Raw genomic sequence first — 19,769 nt, forward strand, 5'->3', positions numbered from 1 at the left:
TCTCGATTGTGTGAGCGTGGCCTCATGCTCACAGTATTCCACATCTTGATTGTGTGAACGTGGCCTCAGGCTCAGTGTTTCACATCCTGATTGTGTGAACGTGGCCTCATGCTCAGTATTCCACATCTCGATTGTGTGAGCGTGGCCTCATGCTCACAGTATTCCACATCTTGATTGTGTGAACGTGGCCTCAGGCTCAGTGTTTCACATCCTGATTGTGTGAACGTGGCCTCATGCTCAGTATTCCACATCTCGATTGTGTGAGCGTGGCCTCATGCTCACAGTATTCCACATCCCGATTGTGTGAATGTGGCCTTATGCTTAGTGTTTCACATCCTGATTGTGAGAACGTGGCCTCATGCCCACAGTATTGCACATCCTGATTGTGTGAACATGGCCTCATGCTCACAGTATTCCACATCCCGATTGTGTTAACGTGGCCTCAATGCTCAGTATTCCACATCCTAATTGTGTGGCCTCAATGCTCAGTGTGTTCCACATCCTGATTGTGTGAACGTGGCCTCATGCACAGTGTTTCACATCCTGTTTGTGTGAACGTGGCCTCATGCCCACAGTATTGCACATCCTGATTGTGTGAACATGGCCTCATGCTCACAGTATTCCACATCCCGATTGTGTTAACGTGGCCTCAATGCTCAGTATTCCACATCCTGATTGTGTGGCCTCAATGCTCAGTGTGTTCCACATCCTGATTGTGTGAACGTGGCCTCATGCTCAGTGTTTCACATCCTGTTTGTGTGAACGTGGCCTCATGCCCACAGTATTGCACATCCTGATTGTGTGAACATGGCCTCATGCTCACAGTATTCCACATCCCGATTGTGTTAACGTGGCCTCAATGCTCAGTATTCCACATCCTGATTGTGTGGCCTCAATGCTCAGTGTGTTCCACATCCTGATTGTGTGAACGTGGCCTCACTATTCTACTGTCACAATGACAGGTGACCCTGGGCGCACAGCATTCTGGGACAATAGTTCGCGAGCGAAGCGCTGCGCGACCGTATGGAGAGATGAACGTATCCGTCATCCGGGACACCCAATCCTGGAAACCGGGCATCTGTTACGTGTGGCGCTATGTCCTTACGGGAACTGTAGTTTATTAGCGCAAAAGAAGAACGTTCTTCGCACTTCCGAAAACTACATCTCCCGTGCTGCTCTTGTCCTCTTGTCCTATTTGGGCGTGGCTGCGTTCGCATTCACAGCCGTTTTCTGTGAGCGTAGGTGTGCTGTAATTCTCAGTCGCCTTGCAGGAGGCGGAGTGAGAGAGAGATTAGCTAGCTCTGGGAGGCGAGCTCGGCGCCAGGACGGAAGGTGCGTTGTTGTCACTAGTGCGGGAGGAAAGCACCGCGGCGGACGCGGCCTACTCCAGCTTGGTTTCTGGTGGGCGGCTGATGTGTAGGAATGTGGTGGGAGACACATGATCAAGCTATGTTGGTTGCTCGGGCTTGTGCTTTGCAGGCTTCGGCGTCCCGTCTCTTGGTGTTCCACCGTTCGGAGCCGTGACTGCGCTTGTTCTTGGCTCTTCGCCCAGACACACATCCGGCAACAACTTGTTCCCCTGCCCGTGGCAGATGCAGCATGTTACCAACGTGCTGCTACCTGAAGCGGGCACACGGAGACCCCGGAGCTGGGCCACAAGAACACTTTTTGTTTTCTTAAGACCTCTGTTTTCTGCAGTTGCACATGTGTCTGCCTCCATGCAGCACAGACTTGTGTCAATGTGTATCTAGTGCCATTTCTGCTTTATATGTCAGGCCAGTCCAGAGGACCCCCCCCCCCCTTCCCTGGCAGCAGAAGCAGTGTTACACCTGCTCTCTGAATGGAGGAATCCTTCCTCAAAGCCATTATTAGGGTCCGTGCATACGCTGCGGATCCGCTGCAGATTGGCTAATGATTTACAGTACAATGTTATTCAATGGGAAAAACCGCTGTGCCCATGCTGTGGAAAATTCCATGTGGAAACACTGCTTCTCCCCCCCCCCCCCCCAGAGCATGTCATCTTTTTGTGCGGATTTCGCAGCGTTTTTACACCCATTCCATTGCAGGAATCTGCAGGTGTCGAAACGCAGGCAAAATCTGCACAAAATCCGCCGGTAAAATGCAGTCATTTTCACCTGCAGATTCTGCCCAGAAAATTCTACACCGGAATCCGCAGCGTGTGCATATACCCTAAGGGTATGTCTCCAGGTTCCATACATGCCGTGCTTTGGACCCAGCTCCGGCTTATGTACACACGGTGATTCTGCATGTGTTAAGTGAAACACCGCATCGTATCCATAGACTGTGTTATTTATCTTGCAGAGACTCAGCGTGTCCACAAGATAAACAGACATGCTGCTGTGGCTAGAAAGACACGCCGCATGTCCGGATATGCGGGGCCGCCGGATGTGGCCCTGCACACATAGTGGAGATGGGATTTCATAAAATCCCCTCCTCTATGCTGTAACATCTGGACGCTGTGGCTGTACACAGCGTTCAATCCGCAGCAAATCCTGACTGTGGAAACATACCATGACAGCAGCAGATGGGGTATAGCGGGGGTGGGCAATTAATTTTGCCATTGGGCCGCATTAATAATTGGGATGGTGTCAGAGGGCCAGACTAATATAATTAACTCAGTTGTATCCAATACTATATATGTATATAGTATAAGAGGAAAAAAATAGGCAGCACTCAAATTAAATGTGAAAAAAGTGGATACTTTACTGATCCTCAGATGGCAACGTTTCAACGGTGACCCGTGTTTGGCAAGATTTAATATATAGTATACATATGCTATCTTTTCTTAAACAGTATGTTAAACAATGCAAAGATTTACAGTAAATTTGTGGGATATTACAAAGCTTGTCCTGACGGCTGCATCCCTGCCTGTGTGGAGCTTTGTAAAAAATCCTTGCTGCCTTTGCAGTTTTGATAGCAAGTCTTCAGATGCCCGTGCCCGCTCTGCCTCTGTCAAGTTCTTGTATGTCTCCGCATGTTTAGTCTCGTAATGGCGACTCAAATTGTAATCTTTAAACACAGCTATGTGCTCTCCACAAACTAAGCACACAGCTTTACCTTTTGGATTCAGCAAATAAATAATTAGAAGTTCATTCTTTGTTAGATTGCTGCAGAATGCAGAGTTTTTTTCTATTAGCCGACATAGTTAAGGGCTATAACAGCTAACCTTGCCTAATTCTTCCAATGGGAGTCCCTGCCCAAGTTTCAGAAGAACGTGGCTGCTGCAGGAGACAGGGGAGAAAGCAAGTGGTATCTGTGTACCCCTCCTGTACTGCTCACAGGGGCTTTATTAGTCGCTTACCACTCTACCCAGAGTCCCAGACCCTGGCCTAACGTGAACACCCAGTCCATACCCAGTCTAAAGTAATTGATGCTAGTCTTACGTTGCACCACAGTGTCACTCGTCTGCTTGCAGCAGTATGGATCACACCACGCCTCCATGCCCGCACGTTTTAGCACAGAGTTGGAGGCGTGGTGTGATGTATACTGCTGCAAGCAGACGCCACCAACTGCATCTACGCAGTCCTTTGTCAGACCACGCCCCCCTCCAGCCTTGACCAGTCAGTGCCGCAGGTCTGGTGTGTGGTCGGTGCGCTGGAGGCAATGTTTCTGCGCCGCTCACAGGAGGTCGGGGTCCGCTCCGCTCACCGCCGCGTCTGCTGGGACTCCTCTGCTTCCTGCTTTCCTCATGAATGATTCTTGAGGAAAGCAGGAACCGGAGAAGTCCCTGACCCCTCCGCGGGCTGGTAACAGGCAGTGGGCGGGTCGGATGCGGCCCCGGGGCCGCCCCTTGCCCAGGTCTGGGGTATAGTGTCTGTGGTATCAGTAGTACGACCGATCTGCCTGTTCCTGATGCTTTACTTGAGAAATTACAATCGTGATGGAACTGTGAACTGAGCCTTCAATGGGTTTTCAGCAGGGCTGTGGAGTTGGTATAAAATGCACCAAATCCTTTAATATATAAGGTGTGTGTGTGTATGTTTGGGATTGGCCTCTGCACCATTGTAGCTACAGCCACAAAATTTTGCACAGTCACACGTCTGGACCCCAAGAGCGTCATAGGCTATGTTGTGAGGTGAAATTTTAACCCCGCGCGTTCCAATTCACCAAACAATTTTATCATTGGTATCATCCTTCTGTAAAGCTGGAAATAACTCAATTTATTACCGTGCCAACACAGACCACCCTCTGACACAGAATGCCCAGTATCACACAGGATAGGATTAGATACACAGCTCAGCAGACAGTCACACAGGAGAGGATTAGACACATGGCTCAGTAGACAGTATCACACAGGAGAGGATTAGTTACACTGCTGAGCAGATTTGTTTTTTTGATTTTAAACGCCTCCAGTTTTCAGTTCAATTGCTATTTGCAATGTCTATTAACAATGCTCAGGGACAGTCCTTGAAAGTAGTAGGGATCGATTTGCAGTCTCCATGCTTTTTCTCATGGTCAACTTTACGTGGTCTGTTCAAGAGTTGGAACTGCCAAAATCTGTTCTTTGCACCGAATGGAAAAAACTAAAATGTTTATCAAAAGGCTCTTGAATGAGTTGAAAATAAAATACTATCAATACTTGGGTAATCGTTTAGTTAATTTGTGTTGCAAATCTGTATTGTTGAATATATGATGTGAAATGTTTTTATGTGCAATATAATCCTATAAAGAGAGCACGGCACTCAGGAATAGTTTGGTTGTTGGTGCTCAAGTCGGGTATCCAACCCATCAATCAAAAATGACATATCTTGGCGCTCAATATGTGAAATATTCAGACACTTTTATTTTGTGCATCCAGACAGAAAGGTTTAAACGTTTTCGGTCCAGCATAGGACCTTCATCAGAAAAATCTCGTTGACTGAAATATACATACAAAAAAAACCAGAAACAAGGCGTTAATTGCTGTCCGCATCATCACAGAAATACATACTAACAAAAGACATGACAAAAATATATGTTCCAACTTCATCAAAAATTCAAAGGAGAGAGAGATGGCTAGTAGAGGTACTATCCAAGGGTGCTTTGCTGAGTCAGGCGATGGTAACTCCAAAAGTGCTGTGCTGGTCGTTAAGGAAGAGGGATCCTGTAAGTGAGTATTGTTGAGCATAGAAGGAATTACAACAGATAATAACTTGTAATAGTATGCTGCGCCCTTGTGCTTTGAAGGATACAGGTATAGCGATATCTCATACATGTGCTATCTAGTGCTTCCAAGATGGCTAGGAATAGAAGTCACACCAATACCTGAAATAAATAAATCCTTGCAATAGTAGCCAAAAGAAGGACAAAGTAGAGAGTCTAAAAGCAAAATGGAGGTTCTAATTAAATGCAATAGATGTGACACAATGTATATGGCAGTCATATAGCAGCACAGAACCATGTGTGGTCATATAGACTGAAAAAAAGGTCTAAGATGGAATACCTGGATGGCCAGTGGAAATGTTAAATGGCTGGCGTCTGGAAAGTGTATGTGGACTGAGCCGTCCAAAATTAGAACAGGCAGCTGCAAAATAAATGGCCTATCAACCAGTGAAATATAAGAGGTAGACAAGGAATAGGTTGAAGGAAGATAAATATACCTGTACAGCGTAGGGCTTCAGAAAAGGGACCTCTAGGGTCACTAAAATAAGGAGTGAAGACAGCGCTGATAGCAGTGGGTATACAACCTCTAGAATTGAATTGCGCTCTGGTGAAGCCCTGGTCTGTGGTCTGGCTGCCCTGTGTGGAAGACGCTGTGAGGAGTGAGCACTTCCGGGTTTAAGTGCAGACCTGGACTGCATCACTGCGGTCACATGACCGGAGAGAAATGATCTTACACAGTAGGGCAGGGGAGAAAAATTAACACCAGCTGTGCTGTTGAGTAAGCTGCACAGGATGGGAGAAAAAAAAAAAAAAAACACCTTATGTTGTGGGCTGAACAATAGGGCCAGGGGGAGTGTCTGAATATTTCACATATTGAGTGCCAAGATTTTTGTCATTTTTCATTTATGTGCAATATAATCATTATAATTTGTTATAACTAACCACAGTTGGTTACTATGCCCAGGCAACGCTGGGCTCTTCAGCTAGTATATAATAAATTGGCTCCGTAGCTCAATGCAGAATGTGCTGTAAAGTTTTTCATAAGAATTTGTGAAAGTTATGAAATGTCCTATAAATGTCTGTTCTATTCCTGATCTAAGAATCTCTGTTTTTAGTTGAGATGAATCTGTGCTGCACTTTCTGTGCGTGCTTGGTAGTAATGCTTCTCCTGTGCTGTGTGGTTGGAGATTGATGAGTTGAAGGTTTGGCTTACTGGTTCCACAGCCCTGCTTTTGAGCATAAAGGTCTGTAGTCATTCTGTATGAATAAAATTGCAAACTTTTTTTTTTAATATACCTCTGCTGTACGCCAGGTGTAAACATTGAGCAGTATAGCTGCTGCTGACAGATACTGTAGGTCTCTCATTTAGGCTGGGTTCACACGTAGCGGAACTATCGCAGAAATTACTGCGAGAATTCCAAATTCCATTCCGCGGGAAAATCGCATTTTAAATTCCCGAGATTTTCCCGCGGAAAAATTAACTTTTTACAAGCGTTATTAGCTTGCAGAATTGCTAGCTTTTTCCAAGCGATCTGTAGCATCGCTTGGAGAACTGATTGACAGGTTGGTCACACTCGTCAAACATAGTGTGACCAACTTTTTACTATTGAGGCTGCCTATGCGGCATCAATAGTAAAGATAGGATGTAAAAAATAATTTAAAAAAAATAAATTAAAAAATATTATTCTCGCCTTCCGATGTCCTGCACAGCCTTCCCGCCTCTCTCCACGCTCCCGGTCCCAGTAATCCTTTGCGACAATTACCGCGATGACGTCAGTTCTCGCGGGATCGTGACGTCTCGTAGTCATTCGCAATGACCGCGAGAACGGACGTCATCGCTCGCAAAGGATTACTGGGACCGGGAGCGTGGAGAGAGGCGGGAAGGCTGTGCGGGACGTCGGAAGGTGAGAATAACAATATTTTTTTAATTTTAAATTCTATTTTTTACAGGGATATGGTACCCAAAGCCTGGAGGACAGTTTCTTCTCCGGACCGTGGGTACCATCCACAAATGTTCTGCTTACTTTTCGCATGGTGTGCACAGCCACATGCGGAAAGTAAGCAGGACAATGCATTCCTATGGGTGCGGGATCGCCTCGATTCCGCTAAATTAATGAGCATGCTGTGTTTTTTTTACCGCAAAGCGGCGATTCCGCCGCGGTAAAAACCGCAGCATTAGCACAGCATTGCGGAATCCCATAGGGATGCATGGGATGCTTATTTTTCGTGGTTAAAACCGCCGCGGAAACGCGAAAAAACCGACGTGTGAACTCAGCCTTAGACTAGGAGACGATCTGCAGTACCCAGCAGAGGCCATTGTTTACGTCTGGCTGCTTATGGAGCTAAATGCTGATCAGTGCGGTTCCTGGGTCTTGGTGCCTGACCCATCTAATATTGATGTCTTATCCTATTGACTGCTAATGAGTATCTTGTGGGTAGATACATTGGTGGCTGGATAGTGCTATATTGGTGAAGGCCTTCTTTATAGTCCATGAATACTAATAAATTAGCTGCAGCGGTCACATGCTATAAACAGGAAGTTTCTGCTACAGCATTCGCTCCCTGCAGATGCATGAGACAGACTAGGATCAGCAGTGGATAAATAAAGCTTAGGCCGGTTTCACACGTCAATGGCTCCGGTACGTGTAGTAAGTTTCCTCAAGTACAGGAGACACTGACACACGTAGACACATTAAAATGAATGTGCCTCTGCACATGTCAGAGTGTTTTCAAGGACACGGTACTTGTGAAAACCACGGAGACATGAGTGTTTGTGGGAGCACATGGTCCGCCAAAGTGCTGAACACGTGCACATGGAGAACATTCACACTGTCCTCTGTGTCCACGGACGGCCGCCGGGGAGGAAGCGCTACTGTAAGCGCTGTTCCCCGGCGGCTGGTGCTGACCGCGGCTGTGATTCTTTTCTCCTGCTCTGACGGCAACAGCGAGCAGGAGAGAAGAATGAATCAAAACCCGACGTGGGGACCCTCTCTGTTTATGAACCAACCAGACAAAACTTACTGCTGGGGGCTGCAGCCCTCATCTGTCAGCTTCATCAAGGTTGGTCAAGAATAGAGTGCCGCCCCCCCCCCCCCCCATTCTTATTTAAGTAAATTAAAGAATGGTATTTCCCCTATTTTTGACAACCAACCTGATTAAAGCTCACAGCTGAGGGCTGATATTCTCAGGTTGATAAGGGGCCATTGATCTTTGCCCCCCCCCCCCTCCCCAGCATAAAAACAGGAGCCCCAGCTGCCCAGAAAAGGAGCATCTATTAGATGCACCTACTCTGGAGCTTTGCCTGTTTCTTCCCACTGCCCTGTAGTGGTGGCAAGTGGGGTAATAAGGGGTTAATTCCACCTTTCTATTGTAAGGTGACATTAAGCCTGGCTTAGTAATGGAGAGATGTCAATGAGACACCTATCTTTTACTAATCCTAGAGTTATTCAAGGGTTAAATAAACACAATAAGAATAAAGTATTTTAAAGAAAAAATATAACATACATTGTTTAAATCTTTATTATACTCCTAATTCCAAAAAATCATTGTACTTCTGTAAAAGTATATAATAAACCATCAATATACATTACCTGTCAGGCGATCAGTTACGTCCCATGGCATAATCCATCTGGGGGGCTGGGGTTAATCAGTTTACAGCCAGAGTGCTGCTAATACAGCACTAATGGAAGCAGCCGGCGGTGACGTCACAGAGCCTGTGCGTGCTGCTTCCATACATTCCCCAGTAGTTTAAAGTCGAAGCGGCTGTATTAGCAGCGCTCGGCCTTTACACTGATTAGCCCCCCGAGGTGGATAACGCCGTGGGACGTGACTGAGCGCCGGACCGTATTTTTCGCTTTGTAAGATGCACTTTTTTCCCCCCAAATTTGGGGGGGAAAATAGGGGTGCATCTTACAATGCAAACATACGTTTTTTGGGCTGCCGCTGCGGGTGTCCGTTACTTGCCGTCACCGCACTAGGTCCTCCGGGTGCTGCTGCTGCCGCCGCCGCGCTGTGTCCCCCGGTGCCTGCCGCCGCCACCGGGCTCTGTCCCGTGCTGCGTGGGGGGCTCTGCCGTTCCATCCATGCCTGCGCGGTGGCTTGCTTCCTGGAAAATGGCCGCCGCGCAGATGGAGATCTCGGCACTGAAATCTCGGGAGATGAGATTTCGGCGCCGAGATCTCATCTCCCGAGATTTCGGCGCCGAGATCTCATCTCCCGAGATTTCGGCGCCGAGATCTCATCTCCCGAGATTTCGGCGCCGAGATCTCATCTCCCGAGATTTCGGCGCCGAGATCTCATCTCCCGAGATTTCGGCGCCGAGATCTCATCTCCCGAGATTTCGGCGCCGAGATCTCATCTCCCGAGATTTCGGCGCCGAGATCTCATCTCCCGAGATTTCGGCGCCGAGATCTCCATCTGCGCTTGCGCGGCGGCCATTTTCCAGGAACCAAGCCACCGCGCAGGCATGGATGGAACGGCAGAGCCCCCCCCACGCAGCACGGGACAGAGCCCGGTGGCGGCGGCGGACACCGGGGGACACAGCGCGGCGGCAGCAGCAGCACCCGAGGGACCCAGCGCGGTGGCGACAGCACCCCGGGGACACAGTGGGCGACAGCAACCCGGTGTGACGTCTGCCTGCGGTCTGGACTGCAGCCAGACAGCACCCCGAGAAACACTGAGACCCTTTACCCCTATACAGGGATCTGGATTTATAGCAGAGCCCAGGAGGCGCTGTCTGAATAGGAGCAATGACCAGAGCAGGACGGTCGCCAGAAAGGTGTTCCAATACAGGACACAGAGGCAATGATATCCGAGACTAAACCAGTCAGGCAGAAATGGTATAAAAACAGTAGACAGTAGCAGAGTCAGATTCCAGGTCGAAGCCAGAGTCATAAACCGGGAGGGCAGCAGAGGTACAGAATCGTTAGGCAAAAGCAGAGTCAGAATCCAGGCCAAAGTAAGAGTCATAAACCAGGAGGGCAGCAGAGGTACAAAGTCGTTAGGCAGAAGCAGAGTCAGAATCCAGGCCGAAGTCAGTGTCATAAACCAGGAGAGTCGCAGAGGTACAGAATCGTTAGGCAGAAGCAAAGTCAGAAGTCCAGGCAAAAGTCAGAGTCAGTAAAACAGCAATTCACACAGTAACACGCAGGGGAACCAAGAATATATCCGGCGGCCTGCAAGAGCAGTTCCAAGGTATTTGAGGGATCAGGTCATCCCTTACAGGCCCGTGGCCTGATGATGTCATCCGGACCGCCCCCAGGACCAGGCTGGATGGTAATGCACCAGCCCCTTCATGACTGACCGAGGAGCGAAGCCTGCGTCCAGCGGACGCCTGCGCAGGAGCCTCATGACTATCGCCGCCACCACTCGGGGTTGAAGCACAACGCCTCCCAGAGACCAAGGCCGAGACTGCAGGCCACGGGTCAGACGGTGATAGGACAGTCCGGCGCCTCCTAGTGGTCGAGGCCGGAACAGCAGGCCCTGAGTCTGACGGTGATGTGATAGTCCGGCGCCTCCTACTGGCCGAGGCCGGGACAGCAGGCCCTGAGTCTGGCGGTGATGTGATAGTCCGGCGCCTCCTACTGGCCGAGGCCGGGACAGCAGGCCCTGAGTCTGGCGGTGATGTGATAGTCCGGCGCCTCCTACTAGCCGAGGCCGGGACAGCAGGCCCTGAGTCTGGCGGTGCCGTGACACCCGGGGACAGACCGGTAAGCAATAAGACGCCTGGATTATAAGAAGCACCACCATTTTATTAAACGTTTTTTCCTATTTTTGTCCTCAAAATTTGGGGTGCGTCTTATAATCCAGAGCGTCTTATAAAGCGATAAATACTCTTGTTTTGTCTTACACTTTTTTTTTTAAAAAGGAGGACGATGGCGTCGTTTTGGATTTAGGAGTATAATAAAGCTTTAACCCCTTAAGCCCCAAGGGTGGTTTGCACGTTAATGACCAGGCTAATTTTTACAATTCTGACCACTGTCCCTTTATGAGGTAATAACTCTGAAACGCTTCCATGGATCCCGGTGATTCTGACATTCTTTTCTCGTGACATATTGTACTCCATGTTAGTGGTAAAATTTCATTCAAATAACTTGCGTTTATTTGTGAAAAAAAAACGGAAATTTGGCGAAAATTTCGCAATTTTCCTACTTTGAATTTTTATGCCCTTAAATCACAGATACGGCACACAAAAAACTTGATAAGTAACATTTCCCACATGTTTACTTTACATCACCACAATTTTGAAACCAAAATTTTTTTTTGTTAGGAAGTTATAAAGGTTAAAAATTGACCAGCGATTTCTCATTTTTGCAACACCATTTTATTTTTACGGACCACATCACATTTGAAGCCACTTTGAGGGGTCTATAGTGATAGAAAATACCCAAAAGTGACACCATTCTAAAAACTGCACCCCTTAAGGTGCTCAAAACCACATTCAAGAAGTTTATTAACCCTTTAGGTGCATCACAGGAATTTTTTGAATATTTAAAAAAAAATGAACATTTAACTTTTTTTCACTAAAAAAATACTTCAGGTTCAATTTTTTTTATTTTACCAAGGGTAACAGGAGAAATTGGACTGCAAAGATTATTGTGCAATTTGTCCTGAGTACACTGATACCTGATATGTGGGGGGGAACCACTGTTTCGGCGCATGGCAGACCTCAGCAGGGAAGGAGCGCCGTTTGACTTTTTCAATGCAAAATTGGCTGGAATTCAGATCGGACGCCATGTCGCGTTTGGAGAGCCCCTGATGTACCTAAACAGTGGAAACCCCCAAGTGACCCCATTTTGGAAACTAGACCCCCCCAAGGAACTTATCTAGATATGTGGTGAGAACTTTGAACCCACAAGGGCTTCACAGAAGTTTATAACGTACAGCGGTACAATTAAAAAATCATATTTTTTCCACAAAAATGATCTTTTCACCCTCAATTCTTATTTTTCCATGGGTAACAGGACCCTAAAAGATATTGTGCAATTTGTCCTGAGTGCGCTGATACCCCACATGTGGGGATAAACCACTATTTGGGCGCATGGCAGAGCTCGGAAGGGAAGCAGCGCCATTTGATGTTTTTGGCTGGAATTGAGATCGGACACCATGTTGCGATGGGAAAACCCCTGATGTACAAAACAGTGGAAACCCCCAACAAATGACACCATTTTGGAAACTAGACCCCCCCAAGGAACTTATCTAGATGTGTGGTGAGCACTATGAACCCCCCCAGTGCTTCACAGAAGTTTATAACGCCCGGGCGTGAAAATAAAAAAATCATTTTTTTTCCACAAAAATGATATTTTTGCCCCCAATTTTTTATTTTCCTAAGGGTAACAGGAGAAATTGGACCCCAAAAGTTGTTTTGCAATTTGTCCTGAGTATGCTGATACCCTATATGTGGGGGTAAAACACTGTTTGGGCGCATGGCAGAGCTTGGAAGGGAAGGAGCACCATTTGACTTTTTCAACGCAGAATTGGCTGGAATTGAGATCAGACGCCGTGTTGCATTTGGAGAGCCCCTGATGTGCCCAAACAGTGGATACCCCCCAATTATAACGCCAACCCTAACCCCAACACACCCCTAGCCCTAACCCTAATGGGAAAATGGAAATAAATACATTTTCTTTTAGTTTTATTATTTTTCCCTAACTAAGGGGGTGATAACGGGGGGTTTGATTTACTGTTTATGGCGGTTTTTATGTTTGGCGGCTGTCGCACGCTAAAAGACGCTTTTTATTGTAAAAATAGTTTTTGCATCACCACATATTGAGAGCTATAATTTGTCTGTATTTTGACCCACCGAGTCATGTGAGGTCTTATTCTTTTGCGGGATGAGTTGACGTTTTTATTGATACCATTTTCGGGCACGTGACATTTTTTTGATCGGTTTTTACTCCGATTTTTGGGACGCAGAATGAACAAAAACCAGCGTTTCATGAATTTCTTTTGGGGGGGTGCGTTTACACCGTTCCGCGTGTGGTAAAATTGATAAAGCGGTTTTATTCTTCGGGTCGGTACGGTTACAGCGATACCTCATCTAGGTAGTTTTTTTATGTTTTGTCGGTTTTTTGCAATGAAAACAATTTTATATAAAAAATAATTACTTTTGCATCGCTTTATTCTGCGAGCTATAACATTTTTTTATTTTTTTGCGGATGATGCTGTATGGCGGCTCGTTTTTTGCGGGACAAGATGACGTTTTCAGCGGTACCATGGATATTTATATGCGTCTTTTTGATTGCGCGTTATTGCACTTTTTGTTCGGTGGTATGATAATAAATCATTATTTTTTGCTTCGTTTTATATTTTTATTTTTTAAGGGGTTTGCTAAAGGGGTTAACTAATGGGACAGTTTTATAGGGCGGGTCGCTACGGACGCGGCGATACCAAACATGTGTACTTTTTTTTTTTTTTTTTTTCAAATGAATTTATTGGGGAATATTTTTTTTTTTCTTTACTAATTTATTTAGCAAATTTTTTTTTTTTTTTTAATTATTTTTACACTTTATTTTTTTTTTTCTTTATTACATAGTCCCAGGTCCTGTGACAGATCGCTGATCTTTCACATCATAGATCACTGTGACAGATCAGCAATCTGTCACAGTCAGTTCTGCAGACTTCCTCATGCCTGCGCTTTGCAGGCAATAAGGAAGTCAGCTCCCTACAGGCCCCCGTCGCCATCTTGGATCCGGGGGCCTGTAGGGAAGGAGTCCCACGCAGCAGCGCTGCATATTGCGCTGCCGTGGGGGGCTCAGGGAAGCACTTAGGGAGCCCCCTCCCTGCCGATGCTTCCCTTTAACCCCTGGTACACCGCGATCGTGTTTGATCGCGGTGTACAAGGGGTTAACGTGTAGGCGGCGGTCCGTGACCGCCCCTGACACATTGTGGCGGGTGTCAGCTGTGATAATCGGCTGACACCCGGCTGCGATCAGCGGCGCTCACCACGTGGGCGCCGCTGATCGCATTAGACGTACTATCCCGTCCTTGGGAATTAAGTCCCAGGGCACATGGACAGGATAGTATGTCTAATGGCAGAAAGGGGTTAAACAATGTGTGTAGTGTATTCTTTCATTAAAAGTCTTTGTTATTGTGGGTGTGTTTATTTAACCCTTACTAAAGGATTAGTAAGGGAGAAGTGTCTTATTGACACCTCTCCATTACTAATCTGGGCTTAATGTCATCTTACAATAGTGATCCCACTTGCCACAGCTACAGGGCAGGGGGAAGAACCTGACAAAGCTCCAGAATAGGCGCATCTAATAGATGTCTCTTTTCTGGGCAGCTGAGGGCTGCTCTTTTTTTAGGCTGGGGGGGCAAGATCAGTGGCTCCCTGCCAGCCTGAAAATAGCAGCCCCCAGCTGTTTGTTTTGCTGGGTTGGTTCACATGGGGTTTTTTGCCTTCCTCTGGATCAACATGTTAGGGCAGGTTGGGATAGGATATGGGTTGAACTAGATGGACTTAAAGTCTCCCTTCAACCTTAATAACTATGTTACTATGTATGTTACAAACTGAGGGGGACCCCACGTCGGGTTTTCATTCATTATTCTCTCCTGCTTGCTGTTGCCGACAGAGCAGGAGAGATGAATGACAGCCGCGTTCAACACCAGCTGCCGGTGAACAGCGCTTACTGTAGCGCGTCTTCTCCCACGGCCGTCTGTTTGGTCCTGATGTGGCACACGGTTGCCACACGGTGGTACTACGTATCCACACGGACAGCTCCTGTACTGTTTTTTCCAGGACGTCCTTCCTGACAGCACCAGGGAGGATGTCCCTCGCCTCCTTGCAGGGACAGGAAGAGCACACAAGAGGTTAAAAACAGTCTCCACCTACATTCCCTCAGTGTTTCTTCCTGTCCCTGCACGGAGGGACGCACAACATGATTCATCTTACTGGAGGGGTGTAGGGGAACGGGCGGCCCAGCCAAACCTTCCTCCTTTGAAGCGACCTCGGCACTGAAACCCTCCTGGGTGGGGGTCCCTCAGCTGCAGAGACCAGGAGAGGGACGAGCCCCCTGGGTAGAGCTGCCTCCTCCCGCAGCAGAGGCTCTCGGGTCTGACGCCGGCAGCAGCGCGGGGACCGGAAGTCGCGTGGAGGGAGACTGCGGCGCACTTCCGGTGATGTCAGAGCGCCGGAAATACAGACCGCCGGCGGGCACTCTGAAGGAGCAGAGCGCGGCAACAGCGAGACAGGCAGAGGCTCACAGCACAGAATGGAGAACCAGGGCAGAGTCGACCCGGATGGGTTAAGTGCGCTCAGTGCTAACCGACCGACCGAGACCCTGAGTGCCAGATCAGAGCCTGACTGTCCCTCTCTTGCACTATGCAGGAAAAGGCACAACCGACAGCGCCCACTCCCACGACCAAGCAGATGGAGAAAGGCCCAGGGAAGCCCAATAAGTGTCCCATATGCAGGGTTAAGCTCCCCAGCAAGCACAAGAAGTTGTTGTGCGACACCTGTACAGCCAAAGTAATGAAGGGCGAACAGCCGTCTCTCCTATCGGAGATGAGATCGCTGATTCGAAAGGAGGTCCAGGCTTCCATGGCCACCCTTTCCCAGCCACAACCAGCCAGTCCAGGCCCCAGTGCCAAGCGAACCAGACAGGAGACGGAGCCTAGCTCAGCGGAAGGTTCCTACTCCTCGGAGTCGGATCAGGAAGAAGGTGAGGTGTGCGCTAATGAATTGGAGTATGGGAAAAGATACCTCTTTTCCTCGGACGATACGGACAACCTGATACAGGCGGTCAGAGACACAATACAGATTAAGGAGGTCAAGAAACCTCAGTCCAGCAGACAGGACATGATGTTCGGGGGCCTTAGGGTGCAGAGGAAATTAGTATTCCATGTGCGAGCTATGGTCCTGGAGGAATGGGAGGAAGCGGAAAAGCGTCTCGTGATGTACTGGGACTTTAAAAGACTTCTCCCCTTCGACGCCAAGGACATTAAAGAGTGGGAGGAAGTTCCCAAAATTGATGTCCCTGTAGCAGAAGTGGCCAAGAAAACGGTGATCCTTTTCGAGGACGCTTCTAGCCTGAAGGATCCCATGGATAGGAAGGTGGATAACCTACTAAGGCGGGCCTGGGAAACGTCAGCAGCCTTAATTAAAACAAACGTAGCAGCTACTTTGGTAGCAAGATCTATGTTTTTATGGTTGGGGCAGTTAGAGGAACACTTGACTAATAAAACCCCAAGGGAGGAAACTATAGATTCACTCCCGATCATGAAGTCAGCCACAGCTTTCCTAGCCGATGCATCGGCAGAATGTATTAGATTTTCTGCCCAGAATGACTCTTTGTCAAATTCGGCTCACAGAGCCATTTGGTTAAAGACCTGGACAGGTGACGGAGCCTCTAAAAACAAGCTCTTTGCCCTTCCCTTCTCCGGGTTAAAAGTCTTTGGCCCAGCATTAGACGATATATTAGAAAAAGCATCCGATTATAAAGAAGGGGTTCCCAGAGGAAAAGAAACCTAGGGACCAGCCCTTTTGTAGACGCCCGGGGGATATAGAAGACAGCAGTACTATAGATACCAGGGGAGCTCTCAGAGGGGTTCCTATGGTAGCACCCACTCTAGAGTTGGAAGATCTAGAGCCCCCCCCTTCTCGATCTCTTACTAGATCCAGAAGAACATGACGACTATACCCACATAGGGGGTCGACTCAGAGAATTCAGTTCCCAGTGGTCTCAGTGGGTACTGAGAACAATATCAGAGGGTTACCAAATAGAATTTTCATCCCCTCCCCCCGAAAGGTCCATTTCTCCCTGCAGAATAAGACGACTCCCAGATGTGGGTCGACGTGACAGACCTGGCAAACTCCGGCGTGATAATTCCGGTTCTTTGGGCAGAAATTGGGGCGAGCCACTATTCTTCCCTATTTGCCAATGCGAAACCATCCGGGGAATCCCGTACCATTATAAACCTGAAACCCTTAAATTCCTGGGTCACTTACAGAAGATTTCGAATGGAGTCAATCAGATCCACAGTCCATCTGATAGACAAGAATTCCCTGATGTGTACCCTGGATCTGAGAAGTGCCTACTATCAGGTACCAATTCACCCAATGTCACAGATTCCTGAGGTTTGCAGTAAGACTTCAGAATCGGACCTGCCACTTTCAATTCCAGTGTCTTCTGTTTGGTCTGGCTTCGAGTCTTTACGAAGCTAATCGCGGAGGTGGTAGCGTTCCTAAGAAATCCGGTAATAATCATCATTCCATATCTGGATGACTTCCTCCTGGTGGTGAAATCAACAGAGGAACTGCGGCGGCACAAGGAGAAGACAATAGAGGTTCTCGAGTTCCTGGGCTTGATCATAAAGAAAAATCGGACCTGGTCCCAGGGAAAAAAAGGAAAATTTTTTTTGAGTACTACTGGACTCCAGAAGCAGAACTTCCTTCTTACCGCCAGAAAAACAGACGAAGATACGAGACAGCATGAAGGAGCTTCAAAAAGGCTGCGTTTCCATCAGAGTAGCAATGCGTGCTCTGGGCCTCATGACATCCTGCATCCCTTGTGTCCGATGGGCACATTTCCATTCAAGAACCCCTCAAAAAGAAGTACTTGCCGCCTGGGATCGTCACCAGGCCTCCCTAGACAGGAAGATATCCTTGTCTCCAGCAGTAAGAAGATCCTTTGTGTGGTGGATGCAGCAAGAAACCCTAAGGAAAGGTGTCCCCTGGATCACCTCCCCATGCGTCGTAATTACTACAGATGCCAGCAAATGGGGCTGGGGGGCACATTTAGGCTGTGCCCACGTAGCGTTTAAAGCCAAACACTGAAAACCGGACTCCTTCCCAGAAATTGCGCGTTTTTTTCCTGCGCAATTTTACCGCGATTATGTTCGCGATTTTGCTGCGATTTTTCGCGTGTGATATTCAAGCACTTTCCAAGCGATTTGAAGCATCGCTTGGAAAGTGACAGATTATTCACACTCGTCAAACATAGTGTTTGACAAGTGTGACCAGGTTTTTACTATTGAGGCCGCCTATGCGGCATCAATAGTAAAAGAGAGAATGTAAAAAAAAAAGAAATCGAGGTATATTTACCTTCCGACGTCCTGCGCTGCCATCCCGGGTCTCAGCGTTCCCAGTAATGCCTTGCGAGACCTGTGATGACGTTGGTCTCGCGTTGCTATAGCGATCTCACGAGACCGCTAGAGTCAAGCAAGACTACGTCATCACAGGACCTTGCCGCAAGGCATTATTGGGAACGCTGTGGCCCGGGAAGGCAGCGCGGGACGTCGGAAAGTAAATATACCTCTTTTTTTTTTTTTTTTTCTTCAGGGGTATGGTACCCAGGGCCTGGAGGACAGTCTCCTCTCCTCCACACAGTTGGTACCAACCGCACATGAGACGCTTAACTTCGCGCATGTTGGGCATAGCCACATGCGGGAAATAAGCGATTCTCATGCATTCCTATGGGTGCGGAATCGCGGCAATTCTTTGCGATTCTGCACAAAAGAATGAGCATACTGCGTTTTTTTTTTTTTCCCCCCGCGATGTGATTCCGCCACGGAAAACAGCGCAGCATTAGCACAGCATGTGCGGAATGCATGGGGTGCGTTCTGTACAAGATTTTTAAACGTTTTCGCGCCAAAAATCGCATCAAAAACGCTTAAAAATCGCATCGTGGGCGCACAGCCTAAGAAGGCAGAATTCTTCTAGGGGAATGGCCGCCAAACATGCCGTCCACCATTGTTTCTTATGTTTAGAGACTCTATAGCGACGGGGTCTGTTCCACAGGACTGGCGCTTATCAAATGTGCTACCAATATTCAAAAAGGGCTCTAAAAGTGAACCTGGAAATTATAGGTCAGTAAGTCTAACCTCTATTGTTGGTAAAATATGTGAAGGGTTTCTGAGGGATGTTCTGGATTATCTTAATGAGAATAACTGCTTAACGCCATATCAGCATAGGTTTATGAGGAATCGCTCCTGTCAAACCAATCTAATCTCTTTTTATGAAGAGGTAAGCTATAGACTGGACCAAGGTGAGTCATTGGATGTGGTATATCTTGATTTTTCCAAAGCGTTTGATACCGTGCCACACAAGAGGTTGGTACACAAAATGAGAATGCTGGGTCTAGGGGAAAATGTGTGTAAATGGGTAAGTAACTGGCTTAGTGATAGAAAGCAGAGGGTGGTTATAAATGGTATATTCTCTAACTGGGTCGCTGTGACCAGTGGGGTACCGCAGGGGTCAGTTTTGGGACCTATTCAACATATTTATTATCGATCTGGTAGAAGGTTTGCACAGTAAAATATCGATATTTGCAGATGTAAAGCAGTCAATACAAGAGAAGATAGTTTTCTGCTACAGATGGATCTGGATAAGTTGGGAACGTGGGCCGAAAGGTGGCAGATGCAGTTTAACAATGATAAATGTAAGGTTATACACATGGGAAGACGGAATCAATATCACCATTACACACTGAACGGTAAATCACTGGGTAAATCTGACATGGAGAAGGACTTGGGGATCCTAGTTAATGATAAACTTACCTGGAGCAGCCAGTGCCAAGCCGTGGCTGCCAAGGCAAACAGGATCATGGGGTGCATTAAGGTCTGGATACACATGATGAGAGCATTATATTGCCTATTGTACAAATCTCTGGTTAGACCGCACATGGAGTACTGTGTACAGTTTTGGGCACCGGTGCTTGGGAAGGATA

The 19,769-nt window shown here is 47.6% G+C and overlaps 1 protein-coding gene and 1 long non-coding RNA gene across 6 annotated transcripts in view; one reads left to right on the forward strand and one right to left on the reverse strand.

The window, feature by feature from the left end:
* Positions 1–1,166: 1,166 nt before the first annotated feature.
* Positions 1,167–19,769, forward strand: part of LOC141076464 (uncharacterized) — a 165,149-nt gene continuing 146,546 nt past the window's right edge. For 4 of the 5 annotated variants that reach the window (XR_012227496.1, XR_012227494.1, XR_012227495.1 and 1 more), the window contains exon 1: positions 1,175–1,332. The gene's annotated coding sequence lies outside the window, so the exon portion shown is untranslated. Of the gene's footprint in view, positions 1,333–19,769 lie in introns of all 5 variants that reach the window. The other variant, XM_073563931.1, reaches the window with a different exon arrangement.
* On the reverse strand, positions 4,785–5,784 carry LOC141076465 (uncharacterized). Its single transcript, XR_012227497.1, has 2 exons — positions 5,193–5,784; positions 4,785–5,076 (listed from the first exon to the last, which is right to left on the reverse strand). It is a non-coding gene; the product is annotated as an uncharacterized lncRNA (long non-coding RNA).

The sequence above is a fragment of the Dendrobates tinctorius genome, unplaced genomic scaffold (assembly GCF_039654945.1).
Source record: "Dendrobates tinctorius isolate UK_male_01 unplaced genomic scaffold, ASM3965494v1 ptg000409l, whole genome shotgun sequence".
NCBI classification, from domain to species: domain Eukaryota; kingdom Metazoa; phylum Chordata; class Amphibia; order Anura; family Dendrobatidae; genus Dendrobates; species Dendrobates tinctorius.